Source organism: Cetorhinus maximus, chromosome 15, assembly GCF_964194155.1.
Source record: "Cetorhinus maximus chromosome 15, sCetMax3.hap1.1, whole genome shotgun sequence".
NCBI classification, from domain to species: Eukaryota; Metazoa; Chordata; class Chondrichthyes; order Lamniformes; family Cetorhinidae; genus Cetorhinus; species Cetorhinus maximus.
In genome coordinates, this window is record NC_135893.1 from 103918861 (window position 1) to 103941924 (window position 23064).

General features: G+C 42.4%; 1 long non-coding RNA gene and 1 pseudogene across 1 annotated transcript; both read left to right on the forward strand.

Annotated features, from left to right (window-relative positions):
• The first annotated feature begins 2508 nt into the window (after positions 1-2508).
• Positions 2509-21819, forward strand: LOC144691270 (uncharacterized). The gene is made up of 3 exons (XR_013579078.1): positions 2509-2595; positions 5907-6027; positions 21207-21819. It is a non-coding gene; the product is annotated as an uncharacterized LOC144691270 (long non-coding RNA).
• On the forward strand, positions 2894-3342 carry LOC144691269 (large ribosomal subunit protein eL33 pseudogene; annotated as a pseudogene).
• Positions 21820-23064: the final 1245 nt, after the last annotated feature.

Consider the following 23064-nt stretch of genomic DNA (forward strand, 5'->3'; position numbering starts at 1 on the left):
CCCTTGTACTTGGATAAAAATAAAATGTATTACTTAACATTAAAAACAGTAATACAGTATAGGTGGATTTGAGATTTAAAAACTGGCTCTAAGCAGATTGGAAGTGCAGGTTGGTGGTGGGCCATACTTGATTATAAAATTATCAAACTTCAGGTGAAAAGTCATTTATTAAGTTTTGCTTTCTGCAGCCTACCTTCTTAAGAGTTTATAACTTATTCTGAATTGTTCCACACCACTCCTGCACAGTGTGATCTGTTCACCAGAATGTGTCCCAATCTTTAGTGACACTGATATCTATCCAGCCATGTACTTCAGCCCCCCCTGTTTTATTTTGATGATTTTCCCTCATCTCCCATCTTTCCATGGCTCATTATTAGGTCAGTCAGTTTAAAGTACATTTATTGTTGAAAACAAGATTTAGGCTAGTGACTGGGCCAATGCTGAAGCATGACTGCAGGCTGGGTGCTGGTTGGGCCTCTGCTTCTGCCAACCCCCAGAAGTCTCTGGAATCTTACTGCACAGCACTGGCATTTTGACGCATAAATATTTGTTTGCTGCCAGACACCAAGACACTGCAGTGCATCCCTGACTTTGGGACTCCTCTTCCCTCCCTTCTGTTACGATCCCCATAGAGATCAATAACTTAAAAGGGTTTTTGAATTCCCAGTGACTGACTTAAAGGAATTACATGACAAGATTTCAAGTTTTAAGACTTTTATTGTAACAAATAAACTAAAAGCAACATTAACTAAACATTACCTAGTAGCAACTAATGCACCAAACTACAGAAAAGATAACTTATTGATGTCTTAACGTGACCGATAACCCCATACTGCAAGTATTTGCATTACATCAGCTTTTCGGGAAACAGTCCAAAGTCACTCCCAGCTTCCAACAGGTTCACAAGTTTTGCTGAATCATAACACCTAGCGATTGTTGAAGGTCTTCTGAAAATTTCCTGAACCCACTTTCAGCAGTAAGGCTCACTCCGGTAATTTCTTCTCCCAGCCTCACCAGGGCAATATGTTAATGAGGGCTGAGGCAGTCACTGAAATCTGTCTTTTCATCTGCAGTGTTATAAATAACTAATGGGATATTTTCCTATCAAATTAACAATATTGCACGATTTGTTAAAGTAAAATTTGTACTTTCTGATTTGTTTAATAGTCATAGTGAGATCACCTATAGGGCGCACACAAACTAACACTGCCTTATACCTTTGTTTGTAATATTAATAACCCATGCTGCATATATATTGGATGATATTTTTAACCAAATGCCAACAATGAGAGTTATCATTTTACTACAATCTTTCTGTGATTGTTTGGTGAATTGATTTGTGACTCATCAAAGGGGAAAAAATATCATCATGATTGAGGGGGAGGGTTAACATTGGGGGAGGGGGTGGGGGCAGAGAGGAATAAGAGGCCCGGAAACAGGAGAAGCATCGGGGCCCATCATTTCTCTTCCTGGCCCTGGGTAAGTAAATTAGAACTGTCCAATGTCTCCAACTCTAACTCAGAGTTGGAATCCTTTTTGGAGGGTCCCAGAGAGCAGGGTAATTGCCCATCAGAAGTTCAAAATTTCTTGGGCAATTCCTAAGGAGTCAGTGCGTTGGGACTTCCGAGGGGTCCTGTGGTGCATCTCGCGGGGTATGTCCGGTCTCTGACTGTCTGGAGACTGAAAGATCTGGGCCAATGTCTTGCTGAAGGCAGTGACATCAAAGGTGAGGATGAGGGAATAAAAATATCAAAATTGAGGGGAGAATCCCAGGCAGCGTTAGTTTGAAGTGCAGTTTAAAAAATAACAAAGAAACTTTTCAAAAACGAACTAGTGGAGCCAGCATTTATGCAGCCTTTTAACTGGCCTCAGTAGGATCCCAGTGTATTTTATTTACCAACATGCTCAAAAGTATACACACCTACTGCCATGTTTATAGATCTTTTTGATAATTCTTTCACAGAAAGGATTTGGGAAATAGTTATTTTCAAGTGTGTTATTAAATTGTGAGTTCACATAGGTTTAAAATCCATACAAGGACTGAGATGGGATTGAAGTCTTTATGACTCAACTATCATTACTGTTTCCCACAATGAGCAGGCACAGCAAGTTGTCCAGCAGAAGGTTGTCCTATTTCTATTATTATTTTAAAAATTTAATTCCATCCATTGTTTTATCTCCACCTTTTAGCCTCTTTTGATCCCTTCCCCCCACCCCACCCTACCCCCACTAGGGCCATCTGTCAGTTGCTCATCCTGCTTTCTACCCTTAATGTCACCATTAGCATATCCTTTAGCTAATATCACCACCGTCAACAGCCCTTGACCTTTTGTTTATGACATCTTTGGCAATCTCTCCTTTATCCATCTATCACTGGCCCTCTATCCAGCTCCAGCTGTCCCACCTCCCTTTTAACAGCTTATATTTTGCCACATTTCTATTTCTCTTTAGTTCTGATGAAGAGTCATACGGACTCGCAACGTTAACTCTGATTTTCCCCTTCACAGATGCTGTTGGACCTGCTGAGTTTTTCCAGCAATTTTTGTTTTTGTGCAGCAGAAGGTTGTGTGCTGAGAACATACTCTTGGGAAGGAGGTAGGTGGTTTGTTTGACAAGCCTATTGATAACCCGTGAATGAAAAAGTCAGGAACATTGGAACAGGAGCACATCATTCTTCATATTGTGTCAATTCCACCACTCACATCAAGCCTGATCTGTATCTTACCTCCATTTGTTTGTCTTTGCTCCATATACAGTGATGTCCTTATCAAATTGAAATCCATCAATCTCTGTCTTGAAAGCTTTAATTGTCCCAGCATCTAGTCTTTTAGGGGAGAGAATTCCAGATTTCTCATAATATTATTGTAGGGTATGGCAGACCTCAAGAATACTGGACACACCTATCAAACCCCACACAAATTTGTGCACTTTTTAAAATTAACCTTTATACCTTTCCCAGCCCCTCAGTGACTATCAGGGCAGGTGATCCAGCTGCCCCAAGCGCTCTCACAATGCCTGGAAGATTATGGTGCATAGCTGTGTTTACAGGCTATAAACGAGGCCTTTGAAACCAAAGAGAGCACACTGCTCTCCTGAAGATTGAGGGTGTTTATTTTTGTGATGAAACAGAATTGTATCTGGGCAAGAGATGTGCCTATGTCTACAAAGCAAAGAACAACATTGTCATTTCTGTTGCTAAACCAAACAAGACCCATGTCATTTGGGGTAAAGTGGCCTGTGCTCATGGAAACAGTGGCATGATGCATGCCAAGTTCAGCAGTAAACTGCCTGCTAAGGCTATTGGGCACAGGATTCGTAATGCTGTACCCATCAAGAATTTAAAGCGCTGCAGTACATAAATTGACAATAAATAGTAAAATGATCTAAAAATGACTACAGGCGTATTGATTCAAACCTTTTGCTCAAATGAGTGTCTTAGATCAAGCTAAATTTGGAGAGCTTGTACATTTCCAGCTTATAATGAAACTTGGAGGAGCTAAAGCAGGTTAAAAAGAAATTTGAGTGATGCTTTTGATTAGGGACTGTGTATACAAGTGTTGAGACAGCCTAGTAGCCTAATCCTTTTGTGGGTGGCAAGATTCAGGTTGAGAATAGGAGCAAGGCACAGACAGACATGGAGGGTTTTTACCAGGCTGTTGTGTCTCACCTCATGGCAGCTACTCGAGAGCAGTGCGGCTCCTTTTTTTTCGAAAAATGTACTTTATTCATAAAATACCTGGAAGAACATTACAAAACATTTCTAAATGGTCATCACAAAAAGTACAATCATTTTCAACTTTTACATATGTTTCACGAGGTGCTTCAATACAATCAATGAATATTAGTCATTTCAATATGGTCATTACAGGCAGTCAGACAGTGCAATGGTATTGGAGTTATCGACATACATCATGTTGCACTCTTGCTTCAATACAATTATGATACATTTAGTATTCACTACATACATTTATTGTGAGTCGTACAGCCCGAGGGGTCTATGCCTTTTCCAGCCCCTCGGTGCACTATGGCAGAACAGTCTTAGACAGTGACCTTTCCCCATTGTGCCTTTGCTGCAGCTGCCCCAAGCTTTAGTGTGCCCCTCAGCACATGGTCCTGGACCTTGAAATGTGCCAGTCTGCAACACTCGGTTGGGGACAACTCTTTGCACTGGAAGACCAACAAGTTTCGGGCAGACCAAAGAGTGTCTTTTACCGAGTTGATGATCCTCCAGCTGCAGTTGATGTTTGTCTCGGTGTGTGTCCCTGGGAACAGCCCATAGAGCACAGAGTCTTGTGTCACAGCACTGCTCGGGATGAACCTCGACAAAAACCACTGCATCTCTCTCCAGACCTTCTTTGCAAAGGCACATTCCACAAGGAGGTGAACAATGGTCTCTTCCCCACCACAGCCACTTTGCGAGGGCAACATGTAGAGGAGGTGAGACTCCTGGCGTGTAGGAAGGATCTGACGGGGAGGGCCTTTCTCACCACCAGCCAAGCTACACCTTGGTGCTTGTTGGAAAGTTCTGGCGATGAGGCATTCTGCCAAATGACAGTCTGCTCAGAGAACTATCTGACAGGATCCACCATCTACTTTTCCCGCAGGGCCTCTACGATGTTACGTGCTGACCACTGCCTGATGGACTTGTGGTCAAAGGTGTTTCTCTGTATAAATTTTTCCATGAGGGCCAGGTCGTATGGCACGGTCCAACAACTTGGAGCATTCCACGGCAGCGTGGCCAGACCAATCCTTCGCAAAACCAGGGACAAGTAGAACCTCGGCATGTAGTGACACTTGATGTTTGTGTACCGAGGGTCTACACACAGCTTGAAGCAGCCACACACAGGTGGCCATCAGTATGAGGGTGATGTTGGGCACGTTTCCCCCTCCCCTTTATCTAGAGGCTTGTACATCGCGTCCCTGCTGACCCGATCCATTTTCGACCTCCAGATAAAGCAGATGGCTCGGGTGATCGCCATTGCGCAGGAGTGAGGAATGAGCCAGACCTGCACCACGTATAGCAACAGCGAAAGTGTCTCACACCTGATGACCAGGTTCTTACCTGCAATGGAGAGGGAGCGTCACTCCCACATGCCCAGTTTTCTTTCCACCAGAGCCACTCGCTCCTTCCAGTTTCTAACGCATGGCCCGGTCCCTCTGAACCATATCCCCAGCACCTTCAGGCTGTCTGACCTGATGGTGAAGAGGACAAAGGATTCGTCAGCCCAGTTCCCAAAGAACATGGCCTTGCTCTTGCCACAATTTACCTTGGCTTCTGAGGCCAGTTCGAACTGGTCGCAGATGTTGAATAGTCTGCGCACTGACAGTGGATCCGAACAGAAGACGGCGACATCATCCATGTACAGGGAGGCTTTGACCTGAGTGCCTCCACTGCCTGGGATCGTCACTCCCGGATCCTTCCTGATGGATTCAGCAAAGGGTCTATGCAACGCACAAACAGGACAGGGGAGAGAGGGCAGCCCTGCCTGACTCCAGATTTAATTGGAAAGCTATCTGATTCCCACCCATTGATTGAAACTGCACTACTGATGTTAATGTGGAGCATTTGGATCCAGTTGCAGGTTCCCTCCCCAAACCCCATTTTGGAGAGCACATCCACCATGTAGGTGTGCGATATTCTGTCAAAGGTTTTCTCCTGATCCAGGCTAATGAGGCAGGTGTCCACACCCCTGCCCTGTACATAGGCAACCGTATCCCTGAGTAGCGCAAGGCTGTCAGAGACCTTCCTGCTGGGCACAGCGCAGGCCTGGTCAGGGTGGATCACCAACTCCAGAACAGACTTGACCCGATTGCCGATGACCTTGGACAGAATCTTATAGTCCACATTCAGCAGTGAAATGGGTCGCCAATTTCTAATTTCTTCCCTTTTCCCCTTCTGCTTGTAGATGAGGGTGTTGATGCCTTTCCTCATGGATTCTGACATACTGCTGGCCAGAAGCATACTCTCGTACATTTCTAGCAGGTCTGGGCCGGTCCAGTACCACAGAGCCGAATACAACTCGGCCGGTAAGCCGTCGCTTCCAGGAGCCTTACTCTTCTCGAAGGACTCAAGGGCCTTAGTCAGTTCGTCAGGAGTTAGCGGTTTGTCCAGACTCTCCCATGTACTGTTGTCCAAGACCTCCATGATAGAGGACAGGAAGGACTGAGAGAGCGCGCTGTCTGTGGGCTTCACATCATACAATCCGGCATAAAACGATTTGCTGATCCTCAAAATGTCAGACTGCGATGACTTTGCTGAGTCATCTTCTTTCTTCAGGCTGCTGATCACAGAGCTCTCTCTGTGTACCTTTTGGAAGAAGAAACGTGAGCAGTCTCATCGTGCTCCACAGAGTGGACTCTGGACCGGAAGATGATCTTGGGGGCCTCCGAGGCAAAGAGCAAGGCTTGCTGGCTCTTCACCTCTTGGAGTTCCTCCTTGACATTCACCCCCATCGACTGCAACTGGAGCAATGCGGCTCTTCATCTATGTTAATCGTGACCTTAGTGATGTAGTGTGAGGACATCACAAGGACACATACATGGGTAGACCCAATAGCACCCTTGCAGGGTTGCTATAGTGGCCTTGGATATGGCTTTCACAACTACAGGCTGGGCCAATAATTTTGGCTTTGAATGCTTCCTTTAGAGGCTGGATGTCTCAAAATAAAAATACTGGACAAATGGGGTGTCAGTGGACAGACCACCTGAAAACCAGGCTGTTCAGTATAAAACCAGGTGAATAGCCACCCTATTTGTGTAACAAACTGATTTCACTCCTCCTAGCTCTAATTTGGAGAGGGGTAACCTTTTTACTTCATAGGAACAAAAGCTCAGATATGGGGATAATCATAAAACCAATGCAAAGATAAAAACAAAAAACTACTGCGGATGCTGGAAATCCAAAACAAAAACAGAATTACCAGGAAAAACTCAGCAGGTCTGGCAGCATTGGCGGAGAAGAAAAGAGTTGACGTTTTGAGGCGAAACGTCAACTCTTTTCTTCTCCGCCGATGCTGCCAGACCTGCTGAGTTTTTCCAGGTAATTCTGTTTTTGTTTTTTATAAAACCAATGCAGTTTGTTCTGGGAAGAGAGCCCATTCTAATGAGAGAAAACTCACTGATCTTAAACTAGGATCTATTGGAACCAGAATGCTGAGTTTAAAAAGTTAGTCCATTTACTTGGAATTGTGGTGTGATTTATTTTTCCTCATTCATGAAGATGTTTTGAAGTTTAGTAAAGTAAGTGAGCTTTTTTTTTTAATTCATTCATGGGATGTGGGCATTGCAGGCTAGTCCAGAATTTATTGCCCATCCCTAATTCCCCTTGTTTAGAGGGTATTTAAGAGTCAACCTCGTTGCTGTGGGCCTGGAGTTACATGCAGGCCAGACCAGGTAAGGACGGCAAGGACATTAATGAACCAAATGGGTTTTTATGACAATTGGCAATGGTTTCATGGTCATCAGCAGACTTTTAATTCCAGATTTTTATTGAAATCAAATTTCACCATCTGCCATGGTGAGATTCGAACCCGGGTCCCCAAAGCATTACCCTGGGTCTCTGGAATATTAGTGCAACCACCACCTCCCCACCGCCTGGTTATAACTATAAATCAAAAAACATCAATTTGCTGACTGTCCAATGAAACACAGCTTGATGATTTTAATCTGTCCTTGTCTCACTGAAGCGTTTTCAGTCTGTCTACTGAAAGATTTGGGAAGCACATAGACACACATGAAAGATACAAGTTCAGACCACGAGGTGATATGTTATGTTACACTGTCACATGATTAGATATTGGGCAGTATGTGTATACCATTGAACATAAGATGCAGAGACACTTTACAAGAGTGACCAAAAGCAAAATACTGCTGATGCTGGAAATCTGAAACAAAAACAGAAATTGCTGTAAAAACTCAGCAGGTCTAACAGCATCTGTGGAAGAAAAACAGTTAATGTTTCGAGTTCGTATGATAAGGACACGAAACGTTAACTCTGTTTTTCTCTCCACAGATGCTGTTGGACCTGCTGAGTTTTTCCAGCATTTTCTGTTTTTGTACAAGAGTGACCAATGCCACTGAATTGAAAAAATACCTAAAGCAGATTGAAAATTTGCAATAATACTTAAAGGGACACACTTACACATTACATAGTATAATGTGTATGCCTTAGTAACCTAGTTGACTCGTGTATCGTGGGATATCTGTTGGTACAATATGTGTAAGAGAGGAAAATTTAAGTTTAGACCCACATATTGCTTACTTTCTCCAAAACCCATTACCTCCACCTCTTAGATTACAAGGGCAGCAGGAATACCACCGCCTCTAGGTTCCGCTCCATGTCACAACAATCGGAATTGTTTCTTTGTCATCATTGAGTCAAAATCCTGCCATTCCCTACCTAACAGAAATATGAGAGTATCTTCATCTCAAGGATTACAGTGATTCATGCAGAGGCCTCACCACCAATTTTGCAAGGGTTAGCCTTTGCCAGCAACACCCACATCCTGTGAATGATTTTATTCAAGAAGTAATAAACCTGTTCACTTTGTTTTGATCCCAGCTGATGCTGCTACTGGACAAGCCAGATCTCAGGGTGGAACCCAGCTGATAGATCCTAACTTCTATTTTTTGTTTAGATATGTGGAGAATGGCTACTGAACAAAGTCATGGGAGTTAGCTGATGAACTTTCAACAAAGGAATAAAATATTTATTAAACGAGAAAAGATTAACTATATTACAATACTCCTTTACCTGCAACAATACCTCACTGATATATACAGATCTGTAAGGATAACACAAATTACAAAATCTATCTTATGCACTACTGTTCACGGTAAGGACACAGTCCATGTAAAGAATTTGGTGACCTGTGATCAGACACACCACTCTCTGAAACCAAATGACAGATACCACCCCAATAGATGCAATAGATCCCTTCTCAACTCCCCCCCCAACCGGTCTCACTGAACTCCGTTTTTCACACGAGGGTTTCCAATCTCCACTGTTGAAGAACTTGCTTTGGAATCTTCTCCCAAATCGATGCTCTCTTTCAGACACCTTCCACAAGGATCCACCTCCAGAGTTTCGAACTCTTCTTCCGATGTTCCTCTCCCCTGGGTCACTTGCATTCAAGCTTTCTTCCACGCGCTCTCTCTCACTGACTCAGCCATATCAACAGAACACCACTGCTTCACGTACTCATAGCAAGGAGTTACAGAATTTCAGCTGTCTCTTTGGATCTTCTGGCTCCTCAGTTTTAACTTCACTTAACAGGACCTTTTCCAGGCCCCTGTCCTTTTCCTTTCAACTGTCCCCTTGGGACCTTTCCTGTTCCACTCCCCTGGATTTTGGAACTTTCTTCTTTAGTTTCTTTGGGGAAACCTGCTTCTGCACAGTTCCCCCTCCTGTCCAGCTTTTCCTTGCAGCTGGCTTCAAATTTAGTTTGGGACTTGCTAGCTGTCCCTTCTAGGCTGCAACTGCTTCCAACTGAACTCAAACTGCTTTCAACTGAACTTAAACTATCTTTCTATCTCTGTGGGGCATCTGGTTGCTAGGCAACAGCACAGTTTTTCTAACCTTGTTTTAACTTTCCTAAAACGCCCAAACACACATATGACGTACTTAAACTATCTCTATTTCCTAACAATTTATTTGTTATCTCATTATCTGTGTAAAATACAAGTGAGATACTGTTGATTCATGCGTGGGGTATTCTTTTCAGTTTTGGGTAATTACATTGAGACAATGAAACAAAAAGAGCTGAAGTCAAAAAAAATTTTCATGGGAGGAGTAAGAGAAGGTAAAGGAGATAATTTAAGTAAGGGTTGGGGTGGATGTGGAAAAGCCCTTGGTGCTATACTAGACAAAATTGGGAGAATGATGTTTCAAAGTGGCATGACTTGAATCTATATGAATTTTACTGTCCTGAAATTCTCTTAAAATGTTGTTTCACCTTCTAAACATGAAATTATTGTCTTGTTAGCTGAGGGATTGCTTCACCTAGAATTATCATAGACAGTGGAGATTGTGAATGAGTTTACTAATTATTTGACCAAGGTGTGCTTGCTTGGATAGTTCTTTGGCCGGGTCTTTTTTTAGTACTATATTGGGAAGCACAATTTCAAGAAAAAGACCTGTCTTTTCCAAAGTGAATATTTGCTTTCTCACCTCCCATTTGTTTATCAGTTCCCCCTTACCCTCGACTTTGTGTTCCTGTACTAATGAAAGGTCACTGTGGACAAGGAAATAAACCACATGCATAAAGGACCTGTTGCCCTAATACCAAGCTAGTTTGGATAGGCATGTATAACTTATGCCTCACCTGTCAAAAAGTTCACCTGCCACCAATGAGTATTTTAGCTGTGGGTTGTGACCCTTCTTCGCCTCTGCTTGAAATCCTGGAATTGTCCCTGATGTCCCATCAATGTTTTATTAATGTATATACATCGGTGGTGGCACCCTTTACAGAAATATTTATAAAATTCTGAAATACTGAAATGAATGATTAGAGGTTGATAGTTAGAAGCTATTTTGAACTAAAAGCGTGCAACACTGATATGCAACCAGTACTGCATCAATTTATAAACTGAAAATGCACAGCATCCTCTAATAATGTATTTACCTTCAACTTTCCCAGCTTTCTTTGATCTAGTACAATATAATAGAAACTTGATTGACCAGGGAATAGACATGAACATTGTCAATAACTAATTGATTTATTCTTTCCTCACCTCCACCCTCACCAAAATGTTTAGATTATTTGCAATTCTCATAGTGAGAAAAGAAAGTAACATAAATTTCAATAGTGTTTTTCACAATATCAGAACACCCCAAAGCATTTCACAGCTAATAAAGTGCTTTGGAAGTACAGTCATAGTTGCAATCTAGAGAAATGCAGTAGCCGATCTGAACACATCTAGGCACTCAAACGGCAATGAGATAAATGACCAGATAATCTGATTTACTGATATTGGATTTGGGATAAATATTGGGCCAGACGCAAGGAGAACTCAGCAGTGTTTCTTCAAGAAGTGTCTCGGGCTCCTTTATGTCAATTTGAATGGACAGATGGGACCTTGGTTTAATATTTCATTTGTCAGTGTCCATGTGGCTCAGTTGATAGCTTCTGAGTCAGAAGGTTATGGGTTTAAGTCTCACTTCAGCACAAAGATCAAGGCTGACATTCCAGTGTGGTATTGAAGGAGTGCTGCATTGTCGGAGATGCCTTCTTTCAAATGAGACCTTAAATCCAAGGTCAGACTCAGTTGGATGTAAAAGATCCCATGGCACTGTTTTGGAAAAAGAGCAGAGCAGTTATTTACAGTGTCCCAGTTAATATTTATCCCTCAATCAACATCACAAAAACAGGTTAGTTGGCAATGATCATGTTGCTGTTTTGGGGAGTTTGCTGTGCCCCAATTGGCTGCCATGTTTCCTATATGACAACAGCCTCTGCACTTGAAAAATACTTTGGGATAACCTGTGGTTGTGAAATGTGCTTTATAAATGCAGATCCTTAAAAATACCCGTCTATCTGAAAGATGTGTTCTTCTAACTTTTTTCAAATTCACTTTATTCCTTGTCAGACTGGAGACCATGTCCATAGCGAGTGCATTAAAGTTACCATCCTGAAAGACTAAAATTTCTAGAAATAATCAGCAGATCTGTTAGTGTCTGAAAAGAAAACAGCATGGATTTTGGATGTAGAACCTTGACCAGAATTAAAATCTGGAAGTCAAATCCTTTATAAATAAGACTAAAGAAGATTAAGCTGGTGCGTCGGGGGTGAGGGGCATTGGTGATGATAAAATAACTGGTAGATGTGCCGACTCCAGTCACATGAAGCTTTTAATGGATTTACTACAATGCATAATAATCCAAAGCTAAAAAGAAGTATGCAAAGATAATCTTAATTAAAAAGCCATCCAAGGAGCTACGGCAATGAAAGGTGCAGGGAAAATATATGTTATTTAATTGTGAACCACCATTCATAACTGGATTGCACATATACTGGCAATCAAAATGTTAAGGCATAACAGTGTATGACTAGGAGAACTGTAACAAGGACAGAAGCGCGGTCTCTGGGAGTACAGCGACACCTAGAAAGTTGGAACGCGGATGTCAACCGACAAATAGATTTTAGTTCTGAAGAAGAGTCATACGGACTCGAAACGTTAACTCTGTCTTTCTCTTCACAGATGCTGTCAGACCTGCTGAGTTTTTCCAGCACTTTTTGTTTCAGATTTCCACCATCCGCAGTATTTTGCCTTTATTTAACGGATTTTCTACCATTTTCTATGTTCTAGCAATCCAAGTTCAGTAAGAATTAAACCATTTAAACTTTTGTATTATTAGGATTTGAATCCCAGATTGAGACTCAATTAAGAAGAACATTTCATGTAAAACTATTAACATCAAGTTCATTATGTTTGTGACTTTTGTTTCTCTTGCTGTGAACTGGGTTTTCTCACTGGAATAAGGAAGATGGATGATGTGGGAGCTTTCAAATATGGACTGATTTATGCCGGATTGCGTTGGCTGAGCTGAGAAAACGGGTCTGGCTATGCTTTGTGTACAACCTGCACATAGAAAACATACATGCTACATTGTGTGGCACCACTCCTTGTGGCCGTTTATTATTGTAAAAGTGCTAAGCCTTTCCATCTTTCATCGAGAAGAGCGTGAATCCAGGTGAGAAAAAAGGAAAGCAGTTAAAAGCCGTGTATTGTAATGAACTGTAGAAGAATGAAGCTGAATCTTTGCTGTTTGCCTTTATACTATCGCACTCCAGTTATATGCATCTCCATTTGTGTCGTCTTTATTTTGTAAGTCTTTCAAGCTAATAAAAGTGACCCCCATGTTAAACTTTCAAATTTGCTTCTAACATCATCATATCAGCTGCTGAACAGGGATTTGAGCGTTTATTTACTAATGCACCTCTTCCTAGTTTTGTAGCCGAGTGCCAGGATGAACGTTTTAGTATCAACCATCCTCTTGCATGATGATGGGAAATTAGGATCTGAATTAAAACCACTACATACTGCAAAAAAGGAGCTTGGTGGGAACCTCATTTGCATTTGAATTTGCTATTTGCGGTGATCAATAGATTCCTTTGTAAAATGCACCTATTGTAAATGGGTGGTGAGAAAAGGAGTTGTTTGCAGAAGACGCTGAAAGGTTTCTTTGCCTAAACCCAGTAACAAATTCTCACGGAAACAGTGGGGCTCTGAGAGAGTTCACCATGCATTAAAGGAAAACTTGCTGTAATTTAAGAAATGTTGACATTTATGCCAATTTGTTCATAACAGAAGGAAGAAGCTTATTGTTGTGAACAAGTATAATAAAGATTAACTCAGTGTTCACTTCTAAAGATTTTGAAAGCATGTTTAGACACTTGAATATACTTTTTACATAATTCCTCCCAACATCTAATTTGAAAATAACATTTCATAATGTTTCACATCTTTGCAAGTTTCCAAATTCAAAGTGCAACTGCTGAGGGTCCCTAGACCACCGAGGAGCTAAAACATTACTGAAAGGTCTGTTGGTTTATTAATTTTCCTGTTGTAGATTGCATCTCATTTCAAGCACGCACAATCCAGACTGTTTATCTTGTGTCATTTTAATACCTTTATAATATGATGGATTGTGACTTGAATGATGTATTAAAAAAATCAAGGAAAACTGGAAATTCCTATAATCAACTGGGCATTTCTTCAACTTTGCTGCCTGGGCACTTGCCCATTATATAACTTTTCCAATTTTCATCTGATAATGAGACAAGTTTTTCTTTATTCTTTCATGGCATCTGGGCATCACTGGCAAGGTCAGCATTTGTTGCCCATCCCTAATTGCCCTTGAACAGAGTGGCTTGCTAGGCCATTTCAGAGGACAGTCAAAAGTCAACTGTGTCAATTGCTGTGGGTCTGGAGTCATATGTAGGCCAGACCAGGTAAAGATGGCAGATTTCCCGGGCATTAGTGAACCAGATGGGTTTTTACAACAATCGATGATAGTTTCATGGTCACCATTACTGAGACTAGCTTTGTATTCTAGATTTATTAATTGAATTTTTAAAACTCCACCATGGTGGGTCTCTGAATCACTGGTCCAGTGACATTACCACTATGTCACTGTCTCCCCTCTAGAACGGACAGGCAATCCTTTTCACTACATCACTGCCTCAGTAGCAACGTAGCAAATTACACCAACACTTTCCAATGCGACCTGAAATACAACATATTTCAGATTTTAATGAACTGCAGTTAATATATTTATATTACAATACACATTGTTCAATATATAAAGTTACCCTAACCTGAAGTGAACCCTATGGCTCTTCAAATTTCTGCTGTGAATATCTGAATCACACAGAATGGGATGGCTTCAAGTACAATCTTTGATTTATGTTTTGTGTGAACCATTTGCCACAAAATACCCAGCCTCTCACTTTCTTTAGTTAGAGTAGCATTTATGTGACTGACCCAATTGAGTTTTTGGTCAAAGTGACTCCCAGAATGTTGATGGTGTGGAATTTGGGGATGCTAATCCCATTGATTATCAGGGAAGTTGGTTTGGCATTTTTTTGTGGTGATGGTCAATGCCAGCCACTTGTGTGAATCCCAGGTTATTTGCCACTTATTGGCTCAAGCCTTGACATTATTGAGGAATTACTGTACAGTGGCATGGACTGCTTTATTATCTGAGGAATCGTGAATGGAACTGAACAGGCCCAGTTTTTTTATTCATTTACCGGATGTGGACATCAGTGGCTAGGCCAGCATTTATTGCCCATCCCTAATTGTCCTTGAGAAGGTGGTGGCAAACAGCCTTCTTGAACTGTTGCAGTCACAGTGCTGTTAGGCAGGGAGTTCCAGGATTTTGACCCAGCGACCGTGAAGGAACGGCGATATATTTCCAAGTCAGGATGGTGAGTGGCTTGGAGGGCAACTTCCAGGTGGTGGTGTTCCCATCCAAATCCTGTCCTTGTCCTTCTGGTAGCTGTCATGGGTTTGGAAGGTGCTGCCTAATGAGCCTTGGTGAATTTCTGCAGTGCATCTTGTAGATGGTACACATACTGCCACTGTCCATCAGTGGTGGGGGGAGTGAATGTTTGTGGAAGGAATGTCAATCAATCGGGCTGCTTTATCCTGGAGTCAAGCTTCTTGAGTGTTTTTGGAGCTGCACTCATCCAGGCAAGTGGGGAGTATTCCATCACACACTGGACTTGTGCCTTGTTGATGGTGGACAGGCTTTGGGGAGTCAGGAGGTGAGTTACTCGCCACAGGATTCCTAGCCTCTGACCTGCTCTTGTAGCCACAGTATTTATATGGCTAGTCCAGTTCAGTTTTTGATCAATGGTAATCCCCAGGATGTTGATAGTGGGGATTCAGTGATGGTATTGCCATTGAATGTCAAGGGGCGATAGTTAGATTCTGTCTTGTTGGAGATTGTCATTGCCTGGCACTTCTGTGGCACAAATGTTACTTGCCACTTGTCAGCCCAAGCCTTGATATTGTCCAGGTCTTGCCGCATTTGGACATGGACTGCTTCAGTATCTGAGGAGTCGCAAATGGTGCTGAACATTGTGCAATCACATTGTTTGAACCTGCCTCCACCACACTCCAGGCAGTGCATTCCAAACCCTAACTACTCGCTGTGTGAAAATGTTTTTCCCCATGTCACGTTTACTTCTTTTGCAAAATCTTTTAAATCTGTGCCCTCTCATTCTCGATCCTTATATGAGCAGGAACAGTTTCTCCGTATCTGTTCTATTCAGCCCCCTCAAGATTTTGAATACCTCTATCAAATCTCCTCTCAGCTTTTTCCTCTCTAAGGAGAACAGTCCCAATCTCTTCAATCAATCTTCATAGCTTAAGTATCTCATCCCTGGAACCAATCTTGTAAACCTCTTCTGCACTGTCTCCAATGCGTTCATATCCTTCCTATATTGTGGCACCCAGAACTGTACACAATACTCCAGCTGAGGTCTAACCAGTGTCTTATATAAGCTCAACACAACCTCCCTGCTCAATGCTCCTATTAATAAAGCCCAGGAAACTGTGTGCTTTATTAACTGCTCTCTCCACCTGTCCTGCCACCTTCAATGATCTGTACACATATACACCCAGGTCTTTCTGCTCCTGCACACCTTTAAGAATTGTACCCCTTATTTTATATTGGCTCTCCGTGTTCTTCCTCCCAAAATGAATCACCTCACACTTCTCCACACTGAACTTTACCTGCCACCTATCTGCCCAATCCACCAAGTTGTCTATGTCTTTTTGAAGTTCTACACTGTTGTCCTCACAGATTGCAATGCTTCCAAGTTTTGTATCATCTGCAAACTTTGAAATTGTTCCCTGCACACCAAGATCTATATCAGGAAAGGCCAGGGTCCCAATACTGACCCCTGGGGAACTCCACTACAAACCTTTCTCCAGCCTGAAAAATATTCATTGACCATTACTCAGCTAATTTTGTATCCATGTTACTATTGTCCCTTTTATTCCATAAGCTATAACTTTTCTCACAGGTCTGTTGTGTGGCACTATATCGAATGCCTTTTGAAAGTCCATGTACACCACATCAACAGCATTATCCTCAACAACCCTCCCTGTTACCTCTTCAAAAAGCTCCAGCAAGTTAGTTAATCACGGTTTTCCCTTTAGAAATCCATGCTGGCTCTTCCTAATCAACCCACATTTTTCCATGTAACTATTAATTCTATCCTGAAAAATTGTTTCAAGGAGCTTCCCCACCAAGAAAGTTAAACTTACTGGTCTGTAGTTGCTGGACTTATTCTTACAAACTTGTTTTAAACAAGGATGTAATGTTTGCAATTCTCCAGTCCTCTGGCACCTCCCCTGAGTCAAGGGAAGACTGAAAGATATGGCCAGTGCCCTGCAATTTCCTCTCTTACTTCCTTCAATATCCTTGGATGCATCTCATCTGGTCCCAGTGCCTTGTCAACTTTAAGTACTGACAGTTTATCCAACATTTCCTCCTTATCAATTTTGTACTCTTATTCTGACACAGTTTCCTCCTCTGTCACCATGGCCTGGGTAGCATCTGCTTCATTGGTAAAGACAGATGCAAAGTATTCATTTAACACCTCAGCCATGCTCCCTGCCAACCCCTTTTTGTTCCCTAACTGACCCTACTCTTCATTTTGCCACCCTCTCACAATTTGTGTGCCGATAGAAGACTTACAGATTCCCCTTTATGTTGGCTGCGAGTCTTTTCTCATAACCCCTCTTTGCTTCTCTTATTTGCTTTTTCACCTCCCCTTTGAACCTTCTGTATTCTGCTTGGTTCTCAGTTGTATCAGCGAACATCCCAACTTCTGACCTTGTGATGGAAGGAAAGTCATTGATGAAACAGCTGAAGATGGTTTGGCCTAGGACACTACCCTGATGAAATGCTGCAGTGATGTCCTGAACTGAGAGGATTGACCTCCAACAACCACAACCATCTTCCTTTGTGCTAGGTATGACCCCAACCAGCGGAGAGTTTTCTCCCTGATTCCCATTGACTCTGGTTTTGCTAGGGCTCCTTGATGTCACATTCGATTAAATGCAGACTTGATGTCAAGGGCAGTCACTCTTACCACACTTCTGGAGTTCAGCTTTTCGTCCATGTTTGACCAAAGGCTTTAATGAGATCAGAAGCTGAGTGACCCTGGCGGAACCCAAACTGACTGTCAGTGAGCAGGTTATTGCTAAGCAAATGTCGCTTGTTAGCACTATTGATGACCCCTTCCATCACTTTACTGTTGATCAAGAGTAGACTGATGGTAATTGGCCAGGTTGGATTTGTCCTGCTTTTTGTGTACAGGACATACCTGGACAATTTTCCACATAGTCGGATAGATGCCAGTGTTGTAGCTGTACTGGAACAGTTTGGCTAGGGGCGCGGCAGGTTCTGGAGCAGAAGTCTTCAGTACTATTGCTGGAATATTGTCAGGGCCCATAGCCTTTGCAGTATCCAGTGCCTTCAACCGTTTCTTGATATCACATGGAGTGAATCGAATTGGCTGAAGACTGGCATCTGTGATGCTGGGGACCTCTGGAGGAGGCCGAGATGGATCGTTTACTTGGCACTTCTGACCTTCTCATGGAAGGAATGTCATTGATAAAATGACTGAAGATAATTTGCCCAGGATACTGCCCTGAGAAATTTCTGGAGCAATGGCCTGGGACAGTCTGCAACCTCCATGAGCTACTTGTCTCGGAACTGATCTAATTGACCTTGTGTCACCTAGATTATGAAGAACGACTATTTCTATCTCCATGACATTACAAATATCTGTCTATCTGCTGCTGAAGTCCTCACAGGTGCCTTTGCCATCTCTGGACTTAACTCTTCCAATCCTCTTCCGAATTGGCTCAGATTATCCATTCTTCTAAATGTTCAGCCTTTCCAAATCTTTTCTCCCCTTCTCCTATCATTTACCGACTTACCCATTGCTTCCAGCCCTGTTGACCTAATGGACACCCTCCCACAATGAAAGCAATTTAAAATTCTCGGCCTCGTGTTTAAATCCTTTCATGCCTCTCTCCTCCCTCTCTCAATACTCTCCTCCAACACTGCAACTCTGTGTTGCTCTAACTCTGACCTCTTGGGCATCTCCCTTATCTTCAACAAAATAAAAACAGAATTACCTGGAAAAACTCAGCAAGTCTGGCAGCATCGGCGGAGAAGAAATCAGTCAACGTTTCGAGCCCTCATGGCTCGAAACGTTGACTGATTTCTTCTCCGCCGATGCTGCCAGACTTGCTGAGTTTTTCCAGGTAATTCTGTTTTTATTTTGTTTTGGATTTCCAGCATCCGCAGTAGCTTTTAGCTTTTTGTTTTTCCCTTATCTTCAATCCAGCTTTGGTGGTTGTGCCATCAGATGTCTTAGGCCCTATGCACTGGAATTCCATCCCTGACCCTCTCTGTCTTTTCACCTCACTCCTCCCTATAGCCCACCCCTTAGAATAAGCTTTTTGTCTCCCTCCTAACATCTCTTTCTTTGGCTCAGTGTGTATTTTTGTCTAATTATGCCTCTGTGTAGCACCTGGTGATGTTTTCCCATATTAAAATTGCTATATGAATGCAAATTCTTACTCTATTCTTGTGTGTTATAGAGTCATAGAGCACAGAAAAGGCCCTTCGGCCCATCGAGTCTGTGCCAGTCAAACAAGTACCTAATTATTCTAATCTCATTTTCCAGCACTAGGCCCTTGGCCTTGTATGCCATGGCATTGCAAGTGCACATCCAAATACTTTTAAATATTATGAGGGTTTCTGTCTCTACCACCCTTTCAGGCAGTGAGTTCCAGATTCCCACTACCCTCTGGGTGAAAAAATTCTTCCTCACATCCCCTCTAAATCTCCTGCCCCTTACCTTAAATCAATGCCTCCTGGTTATTGACCCCTCCACCAAGGGCAAAAGTTCCTTCCTGTCTACCCTATCTATGCCCCTCATAATTTTATACACCTCAATCATGTCCCCCCTCAATCTCCTCTGCTCCAGGGAAAATAACCCCAGTCTGTCCAATCTCTCCTCATAACTAAAACTCTCCAGCCCAGGCAACATCCTAGTAAATCTCCTCTGCACTCTCTCCAATGCAATCACGTCCTTCCTATAATGCAGATTCCAGAACTGCATGCAATATTCTAGCTGTGGCCTAACCAGTGTTTTATACAGTTCCAGCTTAACCTCCCTGCTCTTTTATTCTATGCCTTGACTAATAAAGGCAAGAATCGCATATGCCTTCTTAACCACCTTATCTACCTGTCCCACTACCTTAAGGGACCGGTGGACATGCACACCAAGGTCCCTCTGATCCTCAGTACTTCCCAGGGTCCTACCATTCATCGTGTATTCCCGTGACTTGTTTGTCCTGCCCAAGTGCATCACCTCACACTTATCTGGATTAAACTCCATTTGCCACTGATCAGCCCACCTGACCAGCCCGTCTATATCCTCCTGTAGTCTACGGCTATCCTCCTCACTATTTACCACCCAACCAATTTTTATGTCATCGGCGAACTTAATGATCAACCCTCCTACATTCAAGTCTAAATCGTTTATATATACCACAAACAGCAAGGGACCCAACACCGATCCCTGTGGAACCCCACTGGGCACAGGCATCCAGCCACAAAACCACCCCTCAACCATCACCCTCTGTTTCCGCCAATTCTGGATCCAATTTGCTAAATTGCCTTGGATCCCATGGGCTCTTACCTTCATTATCAGTCCCCCATACGGGTCCTTGTAGTATGGGTGGGGCTCCCCAGTACACTGTTTAATTGCAATTTTTAAACTATTGAACTATGCAATTCACCTTTCATGCATATAGTCACAGTAAAAATTACTTCAGTAAAGAGTGTTATATCACTGTATTTTAACCAACAAAATAGCTGTGAACAATAATGACACAGCCACCAATTCACAAACATGGATTGGAATCAGCCTTCTGCCAGAATAACAGCAAAAACCAATGGACATTAGCAAAAACTCCAACAATTTAAAATGCCCATTGCATCTAGGTAAAAAAATCAGAATTTTCCCATAATGATTTGTAATATCTGTTGTTATCTGCTCAGAAAAGCAATGATGTTTCTGAATATATCATGTTCACCTGCAGAATTAACATGAATGGCAGTGCCTAAAACTTCTGGGTACTTCAATTGAACAACATGAAATTTAAAATCTTTATTCTGTTATGTTGGTCTGTTTTGATTACATTACTAACATGATTACTAACATTAACATGGTTTCTCACAGTCTGGCTTTTTAAAATATAAAATGGCTCACTCCTTATTTACTCAGATAAAACAAGTGCTGAAAACATATGCTAATTGCTAAAGGTACTGGATGGAAATTATTATTAACTTACAATGTATGTTCGATGGGGATTGACTTATGCAGAGTAACTCAAGTGGAGATGAATTGATTTGCAATATGACATCCTGGCTGGAGATGTACTGAAGGGCAAGTTTAAAGTTTGCTTCTAATTAAATCACAACAGGAGGCCACAGGTTCAAAGTAACGAAAAGAAAATGTTGGACTAATCTCTGGATAATGTGGAAGTGTAGAATGGTTTAAGAAACAGTTGGATGCTATGATAAAAGCATTACAGGGCATTCTGGATGGATGAGCTAAAATGAACTGAATGGCTTTCTTCATCCATATCTATCTTGTTACTCACAGAAGGATATCTTGACTCAGTGGCCTTGCATCGCATGGAGACACTGGGGGGCATTGACTGCACAGCATAGAAATGAATTGAGGCAACATTGAATGGCCCTGACTACACTGTATAGAAAATGCGTTCAAAACCTTGAGTGACATTGAATGCAGTGACTGGAAAAGCATGGACACACTTTGATCAAATGAGATTGGCAGCACTGCATGGAAATGAACTGACATGTAATGATTGAGTGGCATTGCGTGGAAACAATGTGAAGAACATCGTCAGTGTTGCACGAAAACTTCTTGACATATTGTGGAAAGGCAGAGGCCCTATGAGTTTGTGCCACTGACTGAACTGCATTGAAATGCTTGCAGATACTACACACTTAGAGAAGAAAAAGGAATGACAGATTTTTTTTTTGGAAAGAAGCAATGTTAGAAATGCACAGCCTCTTAAAGACAAATTTAAAAAAATAAGTCAATATTTCAGGGATGGGATTCTGCATCAAAGGTTTCATGATAAAGATTATTCCCTCCAAGGATATACTTTCTTGCCCCAAAAATATACTTTATTCATAAAATTTATAAAAGTATGTTACAGGACCTATCAAAGTTGACATTGCATAAAATGCAAAACCAAATCAGTATCCTCCAATACTGTATGTTACTCATTATGTTTCCAAATACATTAATGGGAATTGGGGGGAAGCTCTCCACTGGTTGGAGAGATACTTTGGACAAAGGAGATGGTTGTGGTTGTTGAAAGTTCATCATTTCAGTCCCAGGACATCTCTGCAGGAGTTCCTCAGGGTAGTGTCCTAGGCCCAACCACCTTCAGTTACTTCATCAATGATCTTCCCTTCATCATAAAATCAGAAGTGGGGATGTTCATTGATTATTGCACAAAGTTCAGCACCATTCGCGACTCCTCAGATACTCTGCAGTCCGTGTCCATATGCAGCAAAACCTGGACAACATTCAGGTTTTCGGCTGATAAGTAGCAAGTAAAATTCATGCCACACAAGTCCAGGCAAACCTTCCCCAGAAGAGAGAATCTAACCGTCACCCCTTGATGTTTAATGGCATTACCATCGCTGAATCCCCCACTATCAACATCCAGGACGTTACCATCGACTAGAAACTGAACTGGACCTGGCAGTAGAGGCTAGGTTATTGAATTTATTCGGGGCAGAGTTAGACAGATTTCTGACAGATAAAGGAGTCAAGGGTTATCGGGGGGCAAACAGAAAAGTGGAGTTGAAACTACATCCAGATCAGCCATGATCTTATTGAATGGTGGAGCAGGCTCAAAGGGCTGAATGGCCTACTCCTGCTCCTAAATCCTATGTTTCAATATTACTTGTGTGGCTAGAAGAGAAGGTTAGAGGCTGGGAATTCAGCGGTGAGTAACTCATTTTCTGACTTCCCAAAGCCTGTCCACCATCTACAAGGCTCAAGTCAGGAGTGTGATAGAATTCCCTCCACTTGCCTGGATGACTGCAGCCCCAACAACACTTAAGAAGCACGACACCATCCAAGACAAAGCAGCCTGCTTGATTGATACCTTCAACATCCACTGCCTCCACCACTGACGCACAGTGTCAGCAGAGTGTACCATCTACAACATGCACTGCAGTAACTCACCAAGGCTCCTTCGACAGTACCTTCCAAACCCGTGACCAACTAGCACCTACCACTTAGAAGGTTAAGGGCAGCAGATGCACCACAAGTTCTCCTCCAAGCCATTCACCATCCTGACTTATATCGCCGTTCCTTCACTGTCACTGGGTCAACATCCTGGAACTCCCTCCCTAACAGCGCTGTGGGGTACCTAAAGCACATGGACTGCAGTGGTTCAAGAAAGCAGCTCACCACC